The sequence below is a fragment of the Tamandua tetradactyla genome, chromosome 1 (assembly GCF_023851605.1).
Source record: "Tamandua tetradactyla isolate mTamTet1 chromosome 1, mTamTet1.pri, whole genome shotgun sequence".
NCBI classification, from domain to species: domain Eukaryota; kingdom Metazoa; phylum Chordata; class Mammalia; order Pilosa; family Myrmecophagidae; genus Tamandua; species Tamandua tetradactyla.
The window spans coordinates 128,553,491-128,578,876 of record NC_135327.1 but is presented as its reverse complement, the minus strand read 5'-3'; the positions used below and the strand labels follow the sequence as shown (position 1 = coordinate 128,578,876).

Genomic DNA, 25,386 nt, shown 5'->3' with positions numbered 1-25,386 from the left:
TAAAAATGCTTCACTTATTACATAAAGCCAATACTGCCACTTCTAAGTTCAACTGTTTGTGCATCTCTATATTGTTCTAAGTGTTATGCCTGTGACGTTAAAGATAATCTACCTCATCGTGTCATCCAGTAGTTGCTTCACATGAGTGAGAAACATCACACGTCAACAAACTGCTCTAGGAAATTGGGAAGTTCTCTGAGGCGCCAAAGGTTTACTCCAAAGTAAACCTTAAAGTTCCCCCACGCCCGTCTGCACCAGGAGCAGCCAAGTTCTGAAGGAAACGCGGTTAACGCTCTCACAGATGCCCTGGCCTGTCCACGTGCTGTTCACATCAATCAAGTATGTTACAATGGCGCCCTAAGTTGCACTCTAAGGAGCTTTAGCTGTTCCAGATGTTGTACCCTATCCCGAGGACACACCATGATTTCTAAGCTGCCAGGTCATGCTAGCCGGCTCCTGGGTGCTGCGTGGGGAGCCCAGGCACAGGAACTGCTTCCTGGATTCCCACTAAGTGCTCATAACACTGCTCAACAAGATCAGCGTTCACTGTGAGCGTAGGCAATTTTGAGGCAGGCTCCGTTGGGTAGAAGTGAAGACTGCCTGACTCAATCTTACTGTAGTTAGTGCATTAATCTTATTATATGCGGTGAGGAGAATTCTTTTCCATTACTTAAGCTCAAGGAAAAATAAAGAATTTGGGTCAAGATTATAACCTGATTGTGACCAATTCTCCAAGGCAAATAGACAAAGGAACTGCCACAGTTAAAGATAGAATAATTCTCTTCCTAGAGCCTTGTACTGTTTTATGAACAGCATCATTAAAAATCCTCAGCTTAACAATAATCTTTACAAGCCAACTCATCAAAACAGGCATTTGGCCAGTAAGAATTTAATTTCACACCAATACTGTACTTTAGAGTTTAGATTTATTTAGGGCCATTTGCACATGTTTATAAACTATTTAGTTTGCTCTAGTAGATGACAAGACAGCTCCTTGTTCAGTGAGACCCTGGCCTAAATATTTATTTGCTGTTTATATAGCAAGAGGATAAAAAACACAGAAGCTTTTAATTTGTGGCGCTGAATGACGATCCACACGGGACATCCTTCAAAAACTACAATTAAACATTCACCTAGCTTTTCAATATTACAAGCCCGATTGAGGTCTTCTGGCCCATTTGCTCGACAATTGTGTTCTATGCCTTGAAATTTCTTTTTGATTGCGTCCTTGGAGCGCGTCTAGATCATTTTACTTTTTGGAGGTGCTAATTCTGGTGTCCAAACACACAAAAAAACAACAACTCCTCTTTTCTGTATTCCTTGGTCTCAAAGCTTGCATCATACAAAGCACAGCAGCAATCTTTTTCAGGAGGCATCCCCACAAAATGCTAGAAAGGATCTATTATGGTCACCCCTACATCTCCAACCAAGGTTTCTTTGCCTTCTACAATGATGCATTTCTTGTCTGCACTGAGACAATAAATGACAGTCTTTTTTCTTTTCTTGATTTCTTCTGGTGTAGAGCAATTCTGAGCTTTCATGTCATAAAAAATGTGACATACTTCATCAGCTCGCAGAGAAGCAGAGAATTGAGCCGGCAGGCACCAGGTCTGCAGAGTGCAGCCCTCACAGAGGCTGGAGCAGGTCACTGAGGAAGTCGAGGCTAGTTACTTTGAAGGAACCTAGCCTAGATGTTTTTGGATGTTTTGAGAAAAGCTCAGGGCTGGTCCAGGGAAGCTGCTGTTGGGAAATGCTGACAAGAACTGGAAAATCAGAAGGAATGCACCCCCCCCCCCCCACTTTCACCTTTCACCTCCCTTTTATGCTCCTGGGAACAGATGGCAATAAGAGTTAGCTGGCATTGGGGTTTGGGAGATGCAGTGTGTAGGGTCACAGCCCCTACAGCACAGAACAGGGTAGAGGAGAGTGGTCTCAGAACAGAGAGACAGTAAGTAGGTAACCAGTGTCTGTCAGGCAAAAATATACAAGTAGAAAGGGTTGGTGGTTGGAGTTAAAACCTTTTGAATCTTTGCATTATTCAGAATAAGGATATCATATTTGCCAAGGCTGCTGTAACAAAGTACTACAGACCAGTTGACTTAAACAACAGAATTTTATTGTCTCATATTTTGGAGGCTAGATGTCTGAAATCAAGGCATCAGCAGGGCCATGCTTCCTCTGGAGTCTTTTGGGTTTGGTGGTCAGTCTCTGCCTCTGTCACATGGCCGTCTCTCTCTGTCTCTGTGTCACTCCTCATCTCTGCGTCCAAAGTGACTCTCCTTGTAAGGACATTAATCAAATTGCCTAGGATTCACCCTGATCCACTTTGGCCTCACTTTAACAGATAAAATCCTCAAGTAAATCAGTGGTTGTCAGAAGCTGAGGTAAGGGAGAATCAGGAGTTACTGTAATAGGTCAGTGGTTTCTTTTGGGGGTAATGAAAAATATTCTGGAATAAGATGGTGGTAGTTGTACAACTAACTCTTCAAGTATACTAGAAATCACTAAACTGTATACTTTATAATGGTGAATGTGCCGTTTTGAATCTGTGGTGGACCCCAGAAAAGCCATGTCCTTTAATCCTCATTCAATATTGCTGCGTGGGAGCATTTTGATTGTTCCCATGGAGATGTGACCCACCCAATCATGGGTGGTAACATTGGATTAGATGATTTCCGTGGAGGTGTGTCTCCACCCATTGAAGGTGGAGTTGCTTGCTGGAATCCTTTAAAAGAGGAAACATTTTAGAAAGAGTCCCTTTTGTAGAGCCACAAGAAAGCTAGCAGATGCCACCATGTTCGCCATTTGCCCTTCCAGCTGAGAGAGAAAGTTTAACATCATCACCTTTCTTGAACCAAGGTATCTTTCCCTGGATGCCTTATATTGGACATTTCTATAGACTTGTTTTAATTAGAACATTTTCTCAGCCTTAGAACTATAAACTAGCAACTTATTAAACTTCCCTTTTTAAAAGCCATTTCATTTCTGATATATTGCATTCTGGCATCTAGCAAAATAGAACAGTGAACTTCAGGGCATATGAATTATATCTCATTAACATTGTGACCAAAAAGAAAAAAAGAAAGAAAAGAAGGGATCTCCCAGTTCTATAATCACAGAAATAAGAAAAACTCTGCTTTCAATTCAAAAATAAAATAAAAATGAAAAGGGCAACAAATGCATTTTAATAATATAAGACTTCATGAAAAAATAGGACATTTCTTAAAAGAGACAAAATATATGTATATTCAAAATAGTGTAGAGAGGAAGATTTAGAACTGTAAATGATACAATAAGATATAAAGAGATACTGAGAGATATATGGAAGTTTATACAAAGTTTATAGAGTTCCTATACAAAGAACAATGACTGTCTTGTCCGTTCTTCTATTCCCATAAGTTCTGCAATTTGTGTTTTCAGACTTTCTTTTTCTTCTTTTTGTTCATCCCTTGCCTTTTTTATATCCTCCCTCAATTCATTGATTTGATCTTTGATGAGATTTTCCATGTTTGTTTGAACATCTGGAATTTATTGTTTCAACTCCTATATCTCATTTGAATTGTTGGTTTGTTCCTTTGACTGGGCTGTATCTTCAATTTTCTTAATATGATCTGTTATTTTTTGCTGGTGTCTAAGCATTTAATTACCTTAAGTAGTTTATTCTGGAGATTGTTTTCACTCTTTTACCTAGGATTTTCTTGCTGGATGGCTTTGCTCTCTATCTGTTCTTTGACATTCAGTTCAACTTATTCTAGACCTCTAGTGTAGGTTTTGTTTAATGGATCAGAATTTTTAAGCTCTTGTTTTCTTGTTTCTAGCCCTACCTGTATGGTGCCTTTTTTTTTCCTTAGGAGGGTCTACTTAGGTATTATAGACTCCAGTCATATTTTCCCAGACCAGATTGGCCTCCTCTCAGGAGGAAAGAGTCACTTGCATCAGTTTTCCCTGAGGGTGAGACCCAGCAGGTTGACAGACTTTCCTATCAAGCCTCTAGACTCTGTGCTTTTCCTGTCTTGCCCAGTATGTGGTGCTTGTCTGCCTGTGGGTCCCACCAGCATAAAGTGATACGGTACCTTTAACTTCAGCAGACTCTCAGTGTTGGGTGATTGAGACAGAGGAGAGGTTGTAGGCTGGCTTTAATTGCTTCACTTTTCCAGACCTTGGGGTCTGATTTCCTTGACGGAGGGATTCTATCTGAGCTGGGCTTCACCCCTCTCCTGGGGAAGGCATAGCCTCCAGGGAATTACCTATTTTCACCTGACCAGACTCTTTGTCTCTCAGACAAGCTTAATTCCACCCTTGCCTGGGGCAGTTGCAGCCTGAGAAGCCTTGCAGTTGTAAAAAAAGAAACCCTTTCAGAGCAGGACCCCCCTTCCTCAGGTTTGCAATCAAGAGCTTAAGTTGGTACATTGTTCTGTGTATCTCCAGGTCCTATGTGTCCCCTCATTTTTTTTAGGGTCCAGACATTTTCACATATTTTGTGCTGTCTGATCCAAAAAGCTCTTTATTTTTCTGTCAGCCCTGCCCCCTCTGTGCCACGGCAAAAACTGGTAAGTTTAGCTTTTAGCTGCGGTTTAGCTGAGCTGGGGGTCAATTTTTAGTAGTCAGAATTTGTTAATTAATTCCACAGTTGGAGTTTGGTTGCACTCAGCTCCTGCTGGTGGTAAAGTCCCTTTCCTTTCCCCTCTGGGAAGCAGCCTGTGGTGGAGGGGCACTGGTACTGGGGCTTGGGGAACTCACAGTTCTGGATGGGCTTGCAACCGGTCCAGCTGGTCCAGACTGGGGTACACTGTGTGTCTGGTCACTAACATGGCCCAGCAGTCATTCTGTATTGTTTCTGGCTATTTATCAGCTGCTCTGGAGGTGACCAGACACCACACCTCACTAAGTCTCCATCTTGGGCTGGTTTCTCCTTGGGACACATTCTTAACCTATAAACTTCTTGAAGAGGAAAGGTTTTATCCATTTTTGTTTTCATTTCTGGCCTATATAAGATGGTCAGAAGATGTTAGTTAAATTCAAATTATTTACACTATTGTGAGCTGGGAGAGTCAATTTGTTCATTGTAAATCAGGTGGTTTTAAGTTGATAATTTCTTCAATTTCTTTTTATCCACTATAGTATGTTGCTCAAAGACTTGCTAATTGATCGCTATTGTCTAAATAAAAATTTCTGTTTTCAAAGCACTGAATGTATTAATTCAAGTGGGAAGATATTTTAGAAAAATCATCATGAAAATATTTCATATTCATTACCCCATTTATCTTATCATCTGTTATGATTGGTGTTAAGCCACTTCACTGAATGAAATGACATAAAACTAAGCCATAACATTTTAGTGCCTTCTACCCTTAAGCACTAATTATTTAGGAATCTAGTGAGCAGTTGAAAATGCAATAGCTTCCATTAGGTATAAACATTGATATGATCTTCAGCTTAATTAAAACCATAGGAATAGACCTGGAAATATAAACCAATTTCTAAGCAGATATTTGGAGTGTACTCTGAAATCCCTTGTTGTTTAGATACCCTAGAGGCAAAATACTTCTTTCTGCAGCTATCATTTAGAAGCTAATGCTTTTATGTTATACACCACTATATCTTTGCTTTTAATTTTTTAATGGAAAGAATTATTAAACAAAATCAACTTACAATAAGCATTAAACTAGTTTTAAAACACTTATGAAGAGTTTCATTTCTGTATCTTTTAGTTTTTGGGCAACTATGAGTATAGATTTTATTTTGTTTGTACTGTTGCCTTCATAAATCAGGTGAATGATTTACTTTGTCCTGTGTTTTTAAGTAGATCAACTACTGAACTCTATAAAGACTTCAGAGTAATGATATATGTACACATATACATACATGTATTCATTTTTCAAACAAATAATTTTTAAACACACCCTAAGTATAAACTACTGTTAGAAGTACAGGGTATAGAAGAACGGACAAGACAGTCATTGTTCTTTGTATAGGAACTCTATAAACTTTGTATAAACTTCCATATATCTCTCAGTATCTCTTTATATCTTATTGTATCATTTACAGTTCTAAATCTTCCTCTCTACACTATTTTGAATATACATATATTTTGTCTCTTTTAAGAAATGTCCTATTTTTTCATGAAGTCTTACATTATTAAAATGCATTTGTTGCCCTTTTCATTTTTATTTTATTTTTGAATTGAAAGCAGAGTTTTTCTTATTTCTGTGATTATAGAACTGGGAGATCCCTTCTTTTCTTTCTTTTTTTCTTTTTGGTCACAATGTTAATGAGATATAATTCATATGCCCTGAAGTTCACTGTTCTATTTTGCTAGATGCCAGAATGCAATATATCAGAAATGAAATGGCTTTTAAAAAGGGAAGTTTAATAAGTTGCTAGTTTATAGTTCTAAGGCTGAGAAAATGTTCTAATTAAAACAAGTCTATAGAAATGTCCAATATAAGGCATCCAGGGAAAGATACCTTGGTTCAAGAAAGGTGATGATGTTAAACTTTCTCTCTCAGCTGGAAGGGCAAATGGCGAACATGGTGGCATCTGCTAGCTTTCTTGTGGCTCTACAAAAGGGACTCTTTCTAAAATGTTTCCTCTTTTAAAGGATTCCAGCAAGCAACTCCACCTTCAATGGGTGGAGACACACCTCCACGGAAATCATCTAATCCAATGTTACCACCCATGATTGGGTGGGTCACATCTCCATGGGAACAATCAAAATGCTCCCACGCAGCAATATTGAATGAGGATTAAAGGACATGGCTTTTCTGGGGTCCACCACAGATTCAAAACGGCACATTCACCATTATAAAGTATACAGTTTAGTGATTTCTAGTATACTTGAAGAGTTAGTTGTACAACTACCACCATCTTATTCCAGAATATTTTTCATTACCCCCAAAAGAAACCACTGACCTATTACAGTAACTCCTGATTCTCCCTTACCTCAGCTTCTGACAACCACTGATTTACTTTCTGTCTCCATGGATTTGCTTGTTCCAGAAATTTCATATAAATAGAATTATAAGATATGTGACTTCTTGTGTCTGACACTAACATTAACATGCCATTTTCAAGGTTCTTTGATGTTGTGGCATGTATCAGTACTTCATTCCTTTTTATGGATGAATAATATTAACTTTTAAGGAGATGTCTTATTTGTTTTTCCATTCCTCAATTGATGGACATTTGGGTTATTTCCACTTTTTTTTTTAGCTACTATGATTAATGTTGCTGTGAACGTTTGTATATAAGTTCTGGGTGGACATACATTTTCAATTCCCTTGAGCACATACCTAGCACTGGGCCATATGGGAAGTCTATTTTTAACTGTTTCAAATTGTTTTCCAAAGCAGATTGCACCATTTTAAATTCCAGTGATTTATGAAGGTTCATTTTCTTCACATCTTCATCAACACTTGCTATTATCTGTCTTTTTTATTATTGCCATCTACTGGGTGTGAAGAGTTATCTCCTTGTAGTTGGATTTGCATTTCCCAAAGACTAATGATGCTGAACTTTTTTCTAGTGTTTAGTGTCCATTTTTATATCTTCTATGGTGAGGCATCCATTCATATCTTTTGCTCACTTAAAAATTGGATTACTTGTCCTTTTATTAAGTTGTTAACATTCTTTATGTGCTTGTTATAAACAGGGTCCTTATCAGATATATGATTCTCAAATATTTTGTGCCATTCTGTGAGTTGTTTTTTCACTTTCTTGGTGGTGTTCTTTGATGCACACATTTTTAAAATTTTGATGAAGTCCAATTTATCTATTTTTTTGTTACTTGTGCTTTTGTGTAATATCTAAAAAACTATAGCCTTATGCGGCATTGTTTCCTTATTTTCATTTTTGGGTTATTCATTACTAGTTTATAGAACATAACTGATTTTTGTATATTGATCTTGTAGCCTGAAATCTTGTTGAACTTATTTACTGGTTCTGATAATTTTTTGTGGCTTCTTTAGGATTTCTATACTCAAGATTATGCCATCTGTTATTATAGTTTTACTTCTTCGTTCCCAATATAAGTTTTATTTATTTTTCTTTTCCAATTGCCCTGGTTAACACCTCCACTACAATATTGAATAAAAGTGGTGAGAGTAGTTATACCTTGTCTTGTTCCTGATTTTTGGGGGAAAACATTCAGACTTCCACCATTAACTATGATATTAGCTGTGGGAATTTTTTTTTTTTTAACTTTTATTGTAGTGTCATATAGACAACTCAAAGTTCCCCACTTTAATCACTTTCAAGTGCACAATTCAGTGGTATAGAGTACATCCAGCTGTGGGTTAGTAATTGGCTTTTATCAGATTGAGGAAGTTCCCATCTATTCTGAGTTCATTTTTTTATCATGAAAGGCTTTTGGATTTTGTCAAATGCTTCTCTAGTATCTATTTGGAAGATGATGCTCTTTTTGTCCTTTATTGTATTGAGGTTTGTCCATTCATTGGTTGATGGACACACGGGTAGCTTCCACCTTTTGGCAATTGTGAAGTAAGCCTCTATGAATATTGGAATCCATATATCTGTTCAAGTCTGTTTTCAATTCTTTGGGTATAGACCTAGAAGCACGACGCTAGGTCACATGCTAATTCTATACTTAATTTTCTGAGAAACTTCCAACTGTCTTCCTTAGGAGCTACAAACTGCAGTGACTTCCCTGTCTTTTTTGGGCCTTTGTTTTGTCCTGGGCTTGTGATTGTTAGAGTTTAGGAGTTCCTGTGTTTATAGGAGTTTGAATATCTCCTCTACTTCCCACTAGATGATCTCCCTCTCCAGGGTGTTTCACTGTAGGACTTAAAGTAGGTGATCCTTTGCCCAGACTGTCATCTGAATGATTTCTTACACTCCCTTTGTTGTCTCAAGCTGCTTTTGTCTGGGGCAAATTCTGGGGAGGGATGGGAGCACCAGAGGAAAGAGTTTCCCAGGACAATCTTACCCAATTGGAACTAGGTCAGACACCCATTGGCTCCAAACTGCCCTGCAGAGGGGAGGAGAATGAAGCCAGGAAGGGTGCCAAGAGATTCTTCCACAGCTCCCCAAAGCGTATTTTCTTGATTCAGCTCCTGCCCAGCCAATTCAGCCTCCAGCTGCCCTCTGCAGCTCTGAGGAAGCATACTGGCTTTAGGGCTCCTCTGCAGCCTTTGTCCAGGGTTGATTGGTATTGTGGCTGCCCCAGAGCGGGTCCTCAGTTATCACTCCATGCCTTTCTTCCTCCCCCTCCCCCACTTCCAGGGTCTTGGGGTAGCAGATTTTTATGTTGTTCTGTAGCCCCAGCAAGCTACACACAGGCTGGACCCTACTGATGCCTGCAGCAAGAGTGGGGGAGGTGATGTTTACCCACCTGAGAGAACAATTTACTGGTATGTATCATAATTTATCAACCTTGGATACTATATAGTGCTCTACTGGACTCCATAATTTCAAAACAGTTGACACAAGGAGTTTCCTGCCTTTTTAATTGTTGTCCTGGGAGAGGAAGTGATCCCTGGAGCTCCCGACTTGGCCATCTTACCACAATTCCTCCTCTCCAATTTTTAATCTTTACATCCTTGAAAGAACAATAAATGAACACTTTTTTTTGACCATGGAATTTTTGTCATACTTTCTTTTCTCTTTCTTCTTTCTGACTTGTCTCCTTCCCCCAATCCTGCCTCAATTCCATCTTCCCTCCCTGCCTGCCTCCCTCACTTCCTTGTTTCTATCTTTTTATCATTCCTTCCATCTTCCATCTATGAGTCTGTCTCTATGCCCCAAATCTTCATACTTCAGCTGCTCACTATGAACGTGATTTATCTCTTCATGATGATACTCATGAAAATCTTTCTTCTTGATCTGTTCCGCCTCTGTAATGGCTATTTCCAACTCCAGCTCAGTTTTTGTTCATTTGGTTTCCCAGTATAGGTTTTCCTCCTTTGGAGAGAAATGCTGTTGATTGATCTGACCTGGTTGCCTAGCCTCTCAGCCTCTCAAAGTTAACCCTATTAGACCTGACCCAGCCTCACGGTGGGCTTAGGCACTTAAAAATTGGCTTTCCCATATTAGATTTGCAATATGTTTCTTTACAAATACACTTCACTGTAAACTTGTCCACCTTAATCACTAAAAGATGGTCTACGGGATGTCTTTATAACTCATCAACTCTTTCTGCCTTTGGAACCATCCATTCTGTGTCCTGGATGACTGCTTCACTATGAAATCTCAAGATTCCCAGGGACCCCTCGTTAAGTTTTTCCCTTTGCCTTGTCTAACCCTAGATTACACCACTCCCCACTTCTCCCCTCCACGGTGACTTCAGGCATTTACATCTATTCCTGCTTCCACCAGATTTGTTCTCTAAATCTTCTCTTGAACTTCTTGCTCACTGAAACTTCATTAGTACCTAAGGACACTGTTTTCCCTGCAGTCCTTTGGAGTGGTGGCTGTTTTTTCTTGAATACTTCATATACTACTAAACCTGGAGGTAGAACAGGCATCCTCCTTAGCCCACATTATAGCTTCTAGGCCATTCTAATTCTGTCCTTCCTAACACTCCTGGGCTTTGTTGTCAGACTACTCCATCTACTGTCTCTACTTGTTTCAGACATCTACATCCCCACGTCCAGGCACTGCCTATTTTTCTTCTTTCCTTTATAGTAAGTTTCCTCAAATTTCATTCATACTCATTGTTGCTGCTTCCTTTTCTCTCATTCTCTCTTGAACCAACTACAGTCAAACTTTCTTCCCCATCATTCCACTAAAAACAGGTCTTATTAGGGTTACCATGACTTCTATGTGGGCAAATCCAGTGGTCAATTTTCAGCCTTTCTCTTATTAGACATATCAAAAGCCTTTAACACAGGGAATACTCCACCCTCTTTGACAACTTATTTCACATGGTCTTCAAGGTTCCACCCTCCCTAGTTTTCTTCCTAGCTCTCTGGCCATTCCTCAGTGTCCTTTGCTAGATTATCCTTCTCTTCCTACCTTCTAAATTTCAAATTCCCCACATCTCAGTCCTCTGACCTGATTGCTTCTCTATCTACCCTCAGGTCTCAGGCAAGTCATTCAATCTCAGCTTAAAATACAGATTTATAGGCTGAAGACTCCCAAATTTGTGTCTCTGCTTGGTGCTCAGACATGTGTGCCTAACTGCATATTTGACATTTCTACCTGGATGTCTAAGAGACACCTCATAATTAACCCATGTCCAAACTGAAATTTCTTCCTCTCAAACCTGTTCCTCCTAAACTCAACCAATATCTCACCACATCCACTACTACAACCCCAATCCAAACCACCATAATTTCTCTCCTGGGTCATTATCTCCTAACTGTCTTCCTTTTTCTGTCCTTGCTCCTACACAGTCTATTCGACATCCAGAAAAGAAGTGATGCTTTGAAAATACGTCACTCAAACCTTCATGGTGACTCAACTCTCACAGAGACTAAAACATCAACAGTCTCTTGACCTGGCCTACTTGGCTCATGGGCTGGACCTCACTACCTCTCTGACCTGTTCATTTGAAGGCTCACTTCATTCTTGCCACGCAGGCCTTCTTGCTGTTCCTTGAACAAACTCTTGGGCTTTTTGTGCTTGCTCTTCCATCTTCCTAGAACTTTTCCCCAGATATCCACATGATTCACTTCTTTGATTTTTCAGGTCTCTGCCTACATGTTACCTCATGAGAGATGCTTTCCTGGAAAACATCTACAATTTCTACTCTGTGACCTTATTTGCTTTATTTTTCTTCACAACACTTACCATAACTTTTTTGATGTTATTTATTATCTGTTTCCCACTGTTAAAATAGAAGTTCAAGGAGAGCTTGACCATTGCCAGTTTCTGACGTATGACTAATTGTCAAAAAAAATTTGTTGAGTGAATGAATGAATTGCATTTTCCTTCCCAAATTTCACATTATGAGTTCTTAAGTATTCATCCATTTAAAAGTATTTATAACTACTTCCTTATTTCAAATATGGTATAGCAAAATTTGAGCTTCAAATTATGAATTCCATTGATTGGGATTTGGGATTTTCTCAAATGAATAAATGACAGTAATTATCAGTAATCTAAATCCCCTTATTGTACTTTCATTGTTGTATCTTAACATACTTAAAAAAATTGGAATGGCTTTTTTGAGTGTCACCTCCACTATTTTATAATCTATACATTTTATAAAGTATGTATGTGTGATGCTTGAAATCCTTTTATAAAATGAACACTACTATTGGCCCAGTCTCTAGTGAAACAGCCTTCAATGACAGTGAACTTGCTCTCTCTTGAGACAATCCATCCCATCTTCAGACAGCAGCAGCTCTTATGAAGCCCCTGCTCATGTGAAAAGTTCAGTGAAAAATGTCTTCCTATAGCTTTCACCCATTGGTTCTAGTTACAGCAAATAGCTTCCCCTTGTCTTGCTACTATGACAGCTCATCAAATATTTTAAGATTTCTACCATTTACCAAAATTTTTTTTTAGCTTCTCATAAATTACTGTCTTAAATATATATATACATAGCCTGGAAGCTTGGTTTAAAGGACACCTATCTGTGGTTATAGTACCAGGTATCTCTTGAGATATTGCAATGTAGCACTATAAAGTTAACTTGTGCCTCTTCTATCATTAATATTTTCCTCTCTAATACAGGCTGTGGAGGATGGTCCAGGACGGGAAGGTTGAAATACAACTGGTCTTTCTATGTTTTTCTATCCTATGATTGAAAAATAGTCTATATATCATGGAGTACAGAAATATCAGTCTTGCTGAAATCAAGAGTTTTCATCAGTGACTAGAATATGATATAAACACTCTATTATTTGTCTGAATCTGCACTAGAGCTACTACATTTGTGCCAGTTTGAAACTATTATGTATTCCAGCAAAGTCATGTCCTTTAATCCTTCAATATTGCTGAATGAGATCTTTTTGATTGTTTCCCTGGAGATATGACCCATCCAATTGTGGGTGGTAACTTTTGATTAAATGGTTTCCATGGAGATCTGTCTCCACCCATTCAAGGTGGATTTGCTTACTGGAGCCCTTTAAGAGGGAACCATTTTGGAAAAAGCTTGAGAGCCACCATAACCAAGAAAGTCCACATAGCCAGAGACATTTGGAGACGGAGAAAGAAAACACCATCCGGGGAGCTTCATGAAACAAGAAGCTGAGGGAGAAAGCTAGCAGACATTGCTATGTGCCCTCCCAGCTTAGAGAAACCCCAAACTTCATCAGCCTTTCTTGAGTGAAGGTAACCTCTTGTTGGTACCTTAATTTGGGCATTTTCACAGCCTTAGAACAGTAAACTTAATAAAATAAATTTCTCTTTTTGGAAACTATTCCATTTCTGGTATTTCACATTCTGGCAGCTTTTACAAACTAGAATAACATTACACAGAATTTTAGAGCTAAGAAACCTCTTAGAGACAATCTAATCTAACCTACTTATTCCACATATGGAAACTCAATGAGATTATTCTAAGCTGTCCTTTCATGCTTTTTTGTTACCTAATTCTATGCCCTTAGCTCACGTGCAAAAGTGCTCATATCCTTTCTAGTGATTGGAGGTAAAGATCAGAACACTTATAGTCCTGTTATGAAAACTGATGAGAAATTATACAATTGCAAGAAAAAAGTGCATATGAGAATAAATATTCTGAATATTTTAAACCAAAATGGGAAGCTTATTTTTCCTACAGCAGAATAGACTGCATGAAATTACTTTGGTATATTTTTGAAAATTAAGAATTTATTATTGATTTCCATAAATTGAATAAAATAAAATACATTTCTTTTGATTTATGTAGGATCAGAAATTTAGGACATGAAAGAATTTGAGAAGTCATCTGGTCTAATCTCCTAATTTTACAGATTATGAGGGCTGAAAAAAGTGACATTCAAATATACATAATTAGTGTAGGGTCTGGCCCCAGGTTTCCTTCTGGATTTGTAAACTTAAGGATTAGAAATGATTAGAAGACAATAATTACCAGTTTACCTGTAAGTAATCTAGAGCCTTTCACTGTGGCCCTGTAGCAGTAACATGAAATTCTTTAAGACAATTGATGGAGTGGAGTTCTTCTTTGAGCCACAGCTCTAGCTTGTTTTATTTTTGTATGTGTATTCTCAAAAACTTAAATATAAATAAAATAGAAAGTATAGTATATTGAGTACCAATGTGCCAGATTCAATAATCATCAAGATTTTAGTTCACTTGTTTCATCCATTCCTTTTTTCTTTTTTTCTGAAGTATTTTAAAACAAATCCCAATTATAGTATTGTTTTCTGTTTTACTCCATGCTCTATTGAAAATTAATCATGATACTATTATGACCCCTAAACAAATGAACAATTTCTTGGTATAAACAAATAAGTCAATATTCATAATTCATATTTTTCCACGTGTCCCCAAAATATCTTTTACAGTTGGTTTGCTCAGTTCAGGAGCTCACACAGGTCTGGACATTGTATCTGATTAAATCTCTTAATTCTCTTTTATGCTAGAGTAGCTCCACATCCTCTATATCCACTTATTGAAAAAAAGTGGATTACTTAACCTGTAGAATGTCCCTTATTCTGGATTTGTCCATATGCTTCCTGTTGGTGACATTTAATTTGTTCCTCTATCACTTACAGTTCCTGTTAACTGGAGTTAGTGTTAAAAACTTGAATTTCAGGTTTAACTTCATTGGTAAACACTTATGGTGCTGTGTGCTTCATACAAAGCACATGAGGTTAGTGCCTACCATACCCCTTTTGTGATGCTAAACATGATACAACTCCCCATTAACTTTTCAAAGTAATTTTATCTATTGATAGAAATGACCTGAATCATTTCACTAGGGTAGACAAAGTGGTAATTGCATCTTTCTTTTCACATTTTTTCTTTTTTAACATGGGCAGGCACCGGGAATCGAACCTGGGTCCTCTGGCATGGCAGGCAGGCAAGTATTCTTGCCTGCTGAGCCACCGTGGCCCACCCTCTTTTCACATTTATTAATTGGAATTTTTCTGTAGAGATATTTCCATTGTCAACTAAGTCCATTTAGTTACCTGTAGTAAAGAGAAGGAGGGAGAAATGCTTAATTCTTAACTCTTTCCTTTTTACTGCTAATTTTGAAAGTAATCTAAATACTTACAATGGTAACTAATTAGCTTGTGTGTTTTTGCTTGTGTGTTTTTGTTTTGTTTCATGATGGAATGAAGCCGTGAATTTTAACCAATTAATTGTTGTTTCTATTTTCATTATTCTCATATTTGGTCAATGGAATTCCTCCCTCATATTAGCTTCTGTGTCACTTGGACATGTCCCATTAGTCTTTGATTGACTCCTGGCTTTCTGGCACAACAACATGTCAAAGATTCATTTTATGTTTCCTGACCCAAATCTGGATCCAGTACTTGGGTTCTGGGGAATGTTATTTAGAGTCCAAAATGTAGACTCCCTTATTTTGGGGTGATTACTGTCCTCTGGACCTTTGCAGTTATAAAGCTAAGAAATAGATATTTTTGTAAAAAAGCAAAACAAAACCCCAAAACATCATGAAATAATTCTGGTACTTCCAATACAAATTTAACATCATAGAGTTTTCATTTAACTTCTTGAAATTTAAACTTGAAACCCTTTTCTCTTAAACTAATAATTTTGCTTCTTAACAACATTGACATTATTATTTATTTGCTTTAGCTTCATAAATAAATGTATGTGTGTTTGTGTATGCATGTGTATAAACTAGTTTCAGATTAGTAATACTAATATTACTACCAATAGCTATTGAATTAAATTTAATTTATGAAGCGCTGCTTGTAATTAGAATTCATTCCACTTAGGATGTGTATTCTAAATAGTATGTTCTAAAGTCCCTTGAAATGAATCTATTCTCTGTGTCATAATATCATGGATTTGATATATTTGTTAGGTTAAATTGTTTCCATTTGTTTTCATTTTGATGGCAATAATTTTATTTTTGATTTAAAATCATTTTTGTGAAACATTTCTTTCTTCAATTACTCCTTCTCCCTTCTGTTACTATTTTCTCTCAAGAGAAGTGATTCTCTAAGTGTGATCTCCAAAACAGCTGCTTCAGCATCACCTTAGGTCTTGTTGGAAATGCAAATTTTGGGGCCTAGATTTCAGGCCTACCAAATCAGAAACTCTGGGAAATGGGTCCAGCTATCTGTTTTAAAAAGCCCTGCAGGGGATTCTTATGCCCCTAAAGTTTGAGAAACACTGATCTAGCAATACCATTTTTATTAGTTTTTCCTTTTAATCAAATTAGTGTATATATTCATACATTTCAAATTAGTGTATATATTCATACATTTCCTTTTTTCTTATTCATATATTAGCAACCTATAAATACAGTTCTGTATCATGCCTTTGGAAAAATATTTTTTGCATATAATTCATTTTGAATTTTGCCCAAATATTTCTGGGGGATGGTTCCTAGAAGTGTGATGGCTAGAGAGATAGCTAGTAATTTTTAAAGATATTTTCAAATTCCTTTACCTGATGTTATAGACTTTTGAACTCCCATTAGTTGTTTACTATACCTTGCCAATAGAGAATTTGTCAGACATTTGTAGGTTTTCCCAACTAATAGAACAGAGTTTGTCTCACTGAAGTTTTTATTTGTTTTCCCCTAATAAAAGTGAGTTTGAGCGTCTATTCATACATTCAAATGCCATTTTCATTTCTTATTCTGTGAATGTGTGCTTATACATTTTGTATATTTTTTCTATCAGCCTGTATGTCTATTTCTTATTAATTTGCAGGAACTCTTGATATATTATGGATATTAGCAGTTTAACCATAAATATTTTTTCTCAATTTATCATTTGTCTTTAAAAAAAATCTTTTTATTGTGAAATATTATCAAAAATATTTACAAAAATAATAGAAATCCCATTCAGACATCTCCAGCATACCACTATGATCCTAGGACCAGATTCATCAATTTCAACATTTTGTCACATTTGTCTTCCTTCTCTCCTACCCTCTATCTCTCCCTTCTTTCCTGCTTTCTTTATCTTTCTCTCTCATCTGTCTCTATCTGTCATCAACTATTTTCTGAATACTTGGATGTACGTTGCATATATCATGCTCCTCAAACACTAATACTGCTGTGTACATTCCTAAGAACAAGGATATTCATTTGTGTAACTACCTTAAGTGCAGTTATCAAGGTCAAGCAATTTAATGTTGATATAAAGCATAGATGCTATATTCTATTTTTATCTTATTCCCAAAAATGTCTTTTGAGCCATTTCTCCTCCTTTGCTAGAACGTATCCAGGGTCATGTATTATATTTAATTGTCATTTTCTCTTTAGCTGCTTTTTTATTGTGCGGACATATATACAACATAAACTTTCCCATCTCAGCCACTCCCAATCATCCTATTCAAGGGACTAATCACATTTACAATAGTTTACCACCTTCCATTATCAAAAGTTTCCCAACTCCCCAAACAGAAACCCTATGCCTACTATGTTTTAACTCCCCATTTCTTCTTGCCCTTATCCCTGGCAGCCTGTACTTCAACTTCTGTGTCTATGAGACTGCATATTCTTTGATATATTCTTTGTAGTTACAATGGAACTTAAATTTAACATTCCAAATCTATGACAAGGTCATTTGCTTTGATATTTGATTTTCTACAAGGAACAACACTTAAAATATCTAATTACTCCTTCCTCTCCCCTACCATGCAATTTTACTGAATGTAATTGTCTTAGTTTCAATCTTCGTATGCTTAGGTACACTTAAACTACAATTACTTGGTTTATCAATTTCAAGTGAAATGCTTAGCTCACATTTTATTTCATATATTATCTTAAAATGTAGCCAGGAGATTCATACCTAATATCTATTCTACTTTCCATGTTCTTTTCCTTCCTCTTGCATTTTTAATTGGTTGCTTTATGTATACATGGTCAAAATATTTGGCATTTACATACTATTTTGACTCCATTATCCATATCTTTTAGTCTTAGTTTCACAGTTAGCTATAATCAGTGCTCACCTCTTAACCTTATACTGAGGCTCCTATAATCTTCATGTGCTGGGTGGTTCTAGTAGCTTCTTTAGGAAAGGATTATAGGAAAATATTTCCTGAGTTCAAGCATGTTCAAAACTCTTTTTCTATGAGTTAAATAAAGAATAAATAAAGAATAATTTGATAAGATATAAAATTTTTAGTTCATATTTTCTTTCACTGAGTGTATTGAAAATGTTGCTCCAGTATTTTCTAGCATAAAATGTTGCTGTTGAGAAGATCGATTTCAATCTGATGTTCATTTTTCCTGATAAATGAGCAAAGGTGTTTTCTTTATTGTAAATTTCATTAATTTTACTAAGCTATGCCTAGTGTTGACCAGTTTGCATCATTTCTCCTAGGTATACAGATTCAAGACTCTTTAAATTCAGAAAATTTCCTTGAATTGCGATTTTAAATGTTAGTTTTGTCTTATTTTATATCAGATTCTACTCCTTGATGAAAACTCTTGATTTCAGCAAGACTGATATTTCTCTACTCTATGATACATAGACTACTTTTCAGTCATGGGATAGAAAAACATAGAAAGACCAGTTGTATTTCAACCTTCCCATCCTGGACCATCCTCCACAGCGTGTGTTAGAGAGGAAAATATTAATGGTAGAAGAGGCACAAGTTAACTTTGTAGTGCTGCACTGCAATATCTCAAGAGATACCTGGCACTATAACCACGGATAGGTGTCCTTTAAACCAAGCTTCCAGGCCAAATATATATATATATTTAAGACAGTAATTGTTACTTTTGCTTATTTCCTAGTTGTCACCTTATGGTTCTCCAGTATTATATTGGATCTCCTTTGTTTGCTAGCTTTCAATTTCATATTAATCTTTGTTTTAAAGTCAACTTCTCTCTCTCTCTCTCTTTGATATCCTTCACTTTTCCCTTTCCAGTCTCTATTTCTTTACTTTGCTTCCATGGCATCTGTTTGCTTTTAATTTAGTAATTTCTCATTTTTTACTTTTTTCCCCCAATTCTTTCTTGACGTCTGTCAATTCTTATTTTTTATTTTTCATAACTTTTGAAAAAAGTTATATATTGATTTCCTAGGGTTTATAACAAAGTATCACAGACTGGATTGTTTAAACTAACAGAACTGCATTCTCTCACAGTTCTGGAGGGTAGAAGGCTTGGTATCTTCTGAAGGTTCTGAGGGAGACTCTGGCCCATGCCTCCTTCCTAGTGTCTGGTGGTTCTCAGCATCCACGGTGCTCCTTCCTTGTAGACATATCACTCCAGTCTCTGTCCCCATTCTCACATGGCATTCTCCTCTCTACCTCTGTGTCTTCTCATCGCCTTCTTATAAGGACACCTCATCAGATTTAGTGTCTACCTTAATCCAGTATAACCTCGTTTTAACTTAATTAATTACATTTCCATATTTATAAATAAGGCCACATTCTGAGATTCTGGGTGGACATAATTTTTTGCTTGAGACACTATACCACCCAGTACCCTGCACAACTCCTGGATATAAGAAATGCTATATTCCTTAATTATTTAAATCTGAATATCTTTCTGTAGAGCTATGATAGCACCCTGCCAATAACAGGTTTAATTTAAAAAGCTCTTTTGTGGCTTCTTCCCCAAACCCTTTTATTAACGCAGAAGCCAGAATCAGAGCAGAATTGAGGCTAGAAAACTTGGGAGGAGTCTAGTCCTGTGCCCATGGTTGTTGCCTTCTTTATTCTGGCCCCTTTGGCTACATGATACTGCTTTAAAAGCTGGTTTTGTTGGCATTTTGCTTTGGGTGGCCTTAGAGATGTTTCTCAGAGGACTTCACTACATTGACCGGAGATATATGAGAGATTTTCAATTTTCTCTAAACATCACTGTCCAAACTCTACTATGCATCTCTCGACATCTGGAATACTTCATTCAACAAGTATTTATTCACTCTGACTCAATTCAGGATGCAGGAGGGGGTAAATCCATACCTCTTTCTAAGATTTAGGCATTTTCAACTTTTTATGCCCAGACCTCTTTTGTTCACTACTCTCTCATCACATTTAACTCTTCTGTGAGCCATTTAGCCTCTCTTTTTCAAAAAGACTAAAACACATTTTTGTACGTGTAAGGACATTTTATATCTTTAGACCTTTAGAGACACATTTTTCTTCTCTTTTCTGGGTATGATTGGAGCTTAGGAAAGGAAGTGCCAACTCTAGTTACCACGTTCCTAATACACTCTGTTATATGCATTTTCACTCATTTATGCCTACCTCAATACAATAAAAATAATTAATGAGGGGGTATGGTTCAGTAAAAGTCACAAAATCCTATGGTTATTAAGATGTATAATTCATTAAAAAAATCTTTGCAACTTTTCTGCCAATGATGCTTTGTCAGTTATTTCTCCCCCAAAAGAAGAGACTAAGATGGGATTAGGAATTTTTTGAATGAAACACCTGCAAGGATAAAGAAAGTGGGAGTTTTCATATTACAATAAAGGCCTTACACCTGTGAAAGAAGGGAGCCATTGGGTACTAAGAGATTCAGACTTCACTCAGTTTTGGAAAAGTGTTGGCTGGGCCAAGGAGAAACTCTCAAGCAAAAGTTGCCCTTGGGAAAAAAAAATCGTCCTTGGGAGGAATTCTGCACGAGGAAGGAATCACTTGGGTCTAGTACACTTGCCATGCACAGTCATTGACTAGGAGCATCCAGGGGGCAATGGGCCTGGTATGATGAGATGCATCCCACAGTGTGCCAGCTGCGGATTGTCAGTCAGCTGTATTCCCTTGTAATCGGTTCTCTTGATGAGAGATCTGAGCAGGCCATGCCCATGGCTGCTACTGGTGCCTACTTGCCATGGATAGCCAATTTTACAAAACCATTTTCATTTAACATTTTTAATATTAAAACAGTTTTAACATTGTATTCTTCCAAAAATTCCAACAGGGATGAATAATCGACAATTCTCGTTGTTATTCGATATTCCTAATATGTTTACTAAGGACTTAAATATTATTTAATTTAGAAAATGTGACAGGAGTAGGTAAAATATCATTCATCATTCCAATAATCATTATTAGATAATGCTGTTTCTTTAGTTTTCCTTCTCATTTTTCAAAGATAGAGTACTCAAAACTGGCTGAAAAGTCCAAAGACACTAACTGGATATTCCTGTTTCAGATCAGTCTGTCCTTTTGACCTTTTTGATTTTGATCTACAACCAATTTGTTTTCAACTGAATCATCTGCTTCCAAAAGGATGAGAAAAAACTGCCTAGCCTGGAAATCAGGTTATCTGTGGTTCAATTCTGTCTCCTTAAAACGTAGTTGTGTGGCCTTGGGAAAAATTACTTTACCCCGTTGAGCTTCAGTTTCCACATCTGTGAAATGAGTTTGCAGAGTCTAGGTTTCATCTAGTCTATGAAATATTGTAGCTGAAGTCTGAGGTAATGGATAAAATGTTTCTACATTTGTCATGAAAAAAAAACTAAACTGAAGGTTTGGAAGCCCTGATTAGGACAGGTGTGTTGACATCGAGTATATTGGAGAATGGAATTAATATTTACAACAAACTTCCAGGCATGAAGGATAGGTTAATCATTTCCACAAGATAAACTTTAACAAGGATGAGGTGGGTGGCTTGTCTGTTTTTTAAAAAATACATTTTTAATTTTAGAACAGTTTTAGATTTTCAGAAGTAATACTAAGGTAGCACAGAGTGCTTATTTGTTTTTATTTTGCACTGAAGTTTAAGAAATAATAATGTGGTAGGTGACAATGGTGGTGGCAGGGGGCAAGGATGGGGCTAGTGGGGTGGGCTGCGGAGAGATTTGACTTAAAATATTTTGGGAGGAAATAACTTCAGCATATTATTTGAGGCACTGTTGACATTACGTGACTATCAAAAAAGCTAATGAAAGCTTAGGCTACAATATTCAAAGCACTAGATCCAGAATAAGAGAGACAACAGTCATCGTGTGCTCTAACCTGGCTAGTGCTCACCTGGAGTCCTGTTTCTGGTCTGGGGGACTATGTTTTAAAAGCAACATTGAACAGTTTGGAGGAGATCTGATGAAGAGGCATCAGGATGATGAAAGATTTGGGAATTATTATATAAGAGGAACTAAATAAGAAGGAGAGGTTTAGCTTGAATGAAAGAAGAGAGCAGGGATATGCAATCAATCCCTTTTAAAATTAAATTTATTTTAAAACTAATTGTTCCAGTTTGTAAGCTGCTGGAATGTGATATACCAGAAACAGGATGACATTAAAAAAAAGAGAATTTATTAAGTTGCAACTTTACAGTTCTAAGTTTGTAAAATGTCCAAAGTAAGAGAGAGCCATAAAAATGTCCAAATTAAGGCATCCAGGGAAAGATACCTGGGTTCAAGAAGGCCGATGATGTTTGGGGCTTCTCTCTCAGCTGAAAAGGCACATGGCGACTTCTGCTAGCTTTCTCTCCAGGAATCTTCAACGGCGTCCCTGGGACTCTGTCCATTCCATTGGCTCTGTCAGTTTGGGTTGCTCTAAAGCTTTTTCCAAAATAGTTCCCTCTTAAAGGACTCCAGTAAGCAGCCCCACATCTCTGTAGAAACCATCTAATCAAAAGTTACCACCCCCTATTGTGTGGGTTACATCTCCATAGAAACAAATAAAAAAGAGCCCACTCAATAATATTGAAGGAGGAGCAAAGGACATGGATTTTATTGAGCACATAATAACTTCAGACCTGGCACACTACGTAATCTCTTTATATTATTTAAAAATCAAAATGATAAAAAAGGTGCACATTGTTCCCACTCCCATCTCCACTCCTCGGTTCCCCTTCCCAGTTTAGATATGATTTTTATTAGTTTCTTTGGAATCCTTCCAGTGTTTCTTTAGGCAGTTACAAGCAAATACACACATCCAAAAGGAACTATACTGTTGGGAAGTGAATCATGTATGCCACGTGATTCCAGCCTTAATCCGTGATTCTGTGGGTGTGAGTCCATTTGTAAATAGGTCCTTTGAAGATGTTGTTATTAGTTAAGGCGAGGAATCGTTAGTGAGAATTTCTTTGAGGATCCTATTTAGATGAGGTCAGATGGAATGAGGGTGGCCCTTAATTCATATGACCGGAGATCTTATAAAAAGATTTGGGCCCAGTGAGCCAGAGAAGCCAGAAGTCAGAAGGAGAAGCCATGTGGGAAAGGCAGAGATGCAAATCCAGGAACCCCAAGGATTGTGGCAGCCAGCACCAGAATGATACAGACTCAGGAGGAAGCATGGCCTGTCAAAAACTTAATTTTGGACTTCTAGCCTCAAAACTGTAGGCAATAAATTCCTGCTGTCTAATCCAACCCACTGTGAGGCATTTGTGATAGGAGCCCTCACAAACTAAGACACAATATATATGTTGTTTTGCACCTTGCTTTTTAAGTTTTTGAACTTAACAATAAATTTTGGAGATCTTTCCATAAGTGGAGAAAGGGCCCCATTTGCTTTAAGCAGCTGCATAGAATTCCATTCTGTGAAAGCATTTGAAAGCATCGTGGTTTATTGAACTGGCCTCAAAGGTGAGCACTTGAGTTGTTTCTCACTGCTTCCCTTTTGCAATGTTGTCATTCAGGAAAAACAAGAAAAATGAACAGCAACACATATGTTTTATTTCAAATGCCTGCAGGCAGCTCTGTAGAATAACTTCTCAGAAGGTGAACTCCAAGGCAAAAGTTAAATGCATTTTCAAATTTGAGAAATAATACATAATTATAAAAATATTACGTAATTATACAAATATTACATAGTTTCTCATAGTAGGGGCTGTCCAAGTTGGCACACCCATCATCAGTGCATGAGAATGCATGTTTCTTCAGCCTTGCCCACAGCATATGTGCTCAAATGTTTGGATATTTGCCCATTTGATAAGTGAAAAGTGGCATCTTGGTGTGGTTTCAACTTTGGTGTGTCTCGTTGCGAATGAATTAGCGTATTTTTTCATACATTGGAGAGTCTTTTTTTTTTTTTTTCTGCAAACTCTTTCCCTACCCTTTGTATAATTTTCTGCTGGGTGGGTAGCAGTTTTTAGAACCAGGTTCACTCCCCTTTGGCATTTGCTTCTACAAGCCCAAAGCTGCTTGTGCACACACCTGTAAGATTTTGTCTGTGGGCTTTTTTCTTGATAGTGTATGGGGCCCGTGTGTAGGAAAAGTCAGAAGCGCAGGAAAGTTAATGCCATGGAAGGTACTCTCCACCAATGATGACTGGGAATTTGTTGGATAAAAATCTTAGATTCCTTTCTCCTCAGTGGGAAAATTCTGGGGTATATTTGTCACAATCTCTCAGAACTGAACTTCAGTTATTCACAGTGGTAACTGGCTTGAAAGCCCAATTTATTCTTTCCTTCCCCTGTCTCCTGGTCCACTCTGTTGGCAGTATTTATTGATTTCACTTCCAGGATAAGCTATCTGTGCCGGAATCCTTACCTTAGGGTCCGGGGCTTAGGGACCCAGACGAGCCCGGCAGAGCTCTCCTGGGTGCTGCTCCAAGCATGGCCTGCACACGGTGCTGGGTGGCAAACTGTGGGTTACCAGTCTGATAATTTCAGAAATTGAGATTGGATTTAGAAATGTTTATAACAATTTGACATTGCCACAGTATTTAAGTGTGGGATTTTTGTATGCAATAGACACATTGGTCTGTGATGAAATGTAAAAGGCAAAAACAAACAAAGAGAGTGGCCTCCACCTCTGATAGGCAGCCCTAAGAAAAATGAGAAGTTATGAGTATTAAATTTTGGGTTATATAGAAGAGAAAGCTTTCTGATACTTACCCAGAATGCCTAAAACTGGAAGAAACTTCCTTATAGGGGCAGTGACTACTCTCTCATGAGACTTAGCCTGCTTGGCTGGCTGTTAGAGGTGCTGGAGAGAATGCCTGTGCTCAGTGGCAGATCTCTTTCATGTTAGCATTCTGCTCTAATCAAATGAGAATAGTCATACAATCATTCTTTTGAATTGCCTTCTTAGTATGAAGAAAGGACTAATAAAATGAAACTGACAAACTGGTGGTGCTCCTTCAAAAATTTGTTGACTTAAATAAATCAGAGGAGGAAAAAATAAAAGAAAAAATTGTAGGAGAAAACTTAATTCTAGATCACATTCTGACAGTTTTGATGTTCTGTGAAGTCTGTCCAGCTGCCCTCCATAATTACAAAACTGGGAAGGCGGTTACAAGTAATGGGATTGAACGATCATCATTATTATTATTTTTTAACCTGAGATTCTTCAACTCAGGTTAAAAAATACTAAATGGAAAAGTGTTGTGAGATTTCCTGGGTGAGTCACTTGATTTCAAGAACAAATAAGTTCACTCAGTACACGGAGTGATAAAGTAAACAGAGAGAAAGTAAACATT

At 37.4% G+C, this 25,386-nt stretch overlaps 1 pseudogene; it reads right to left on the bottom strand.

Annotated features, from left to right (window-relative positions):
* Window positions 1–1,014: 1,014 nt before the first annotated feature.
* On the bottom strand, window positions 1,015–1,565 carry LOC143681331 (destrin pseudogene; annotated as a pseudogene).
* Window positions 1,566–25,386: the final 23,821 nt, after the last annotated feature.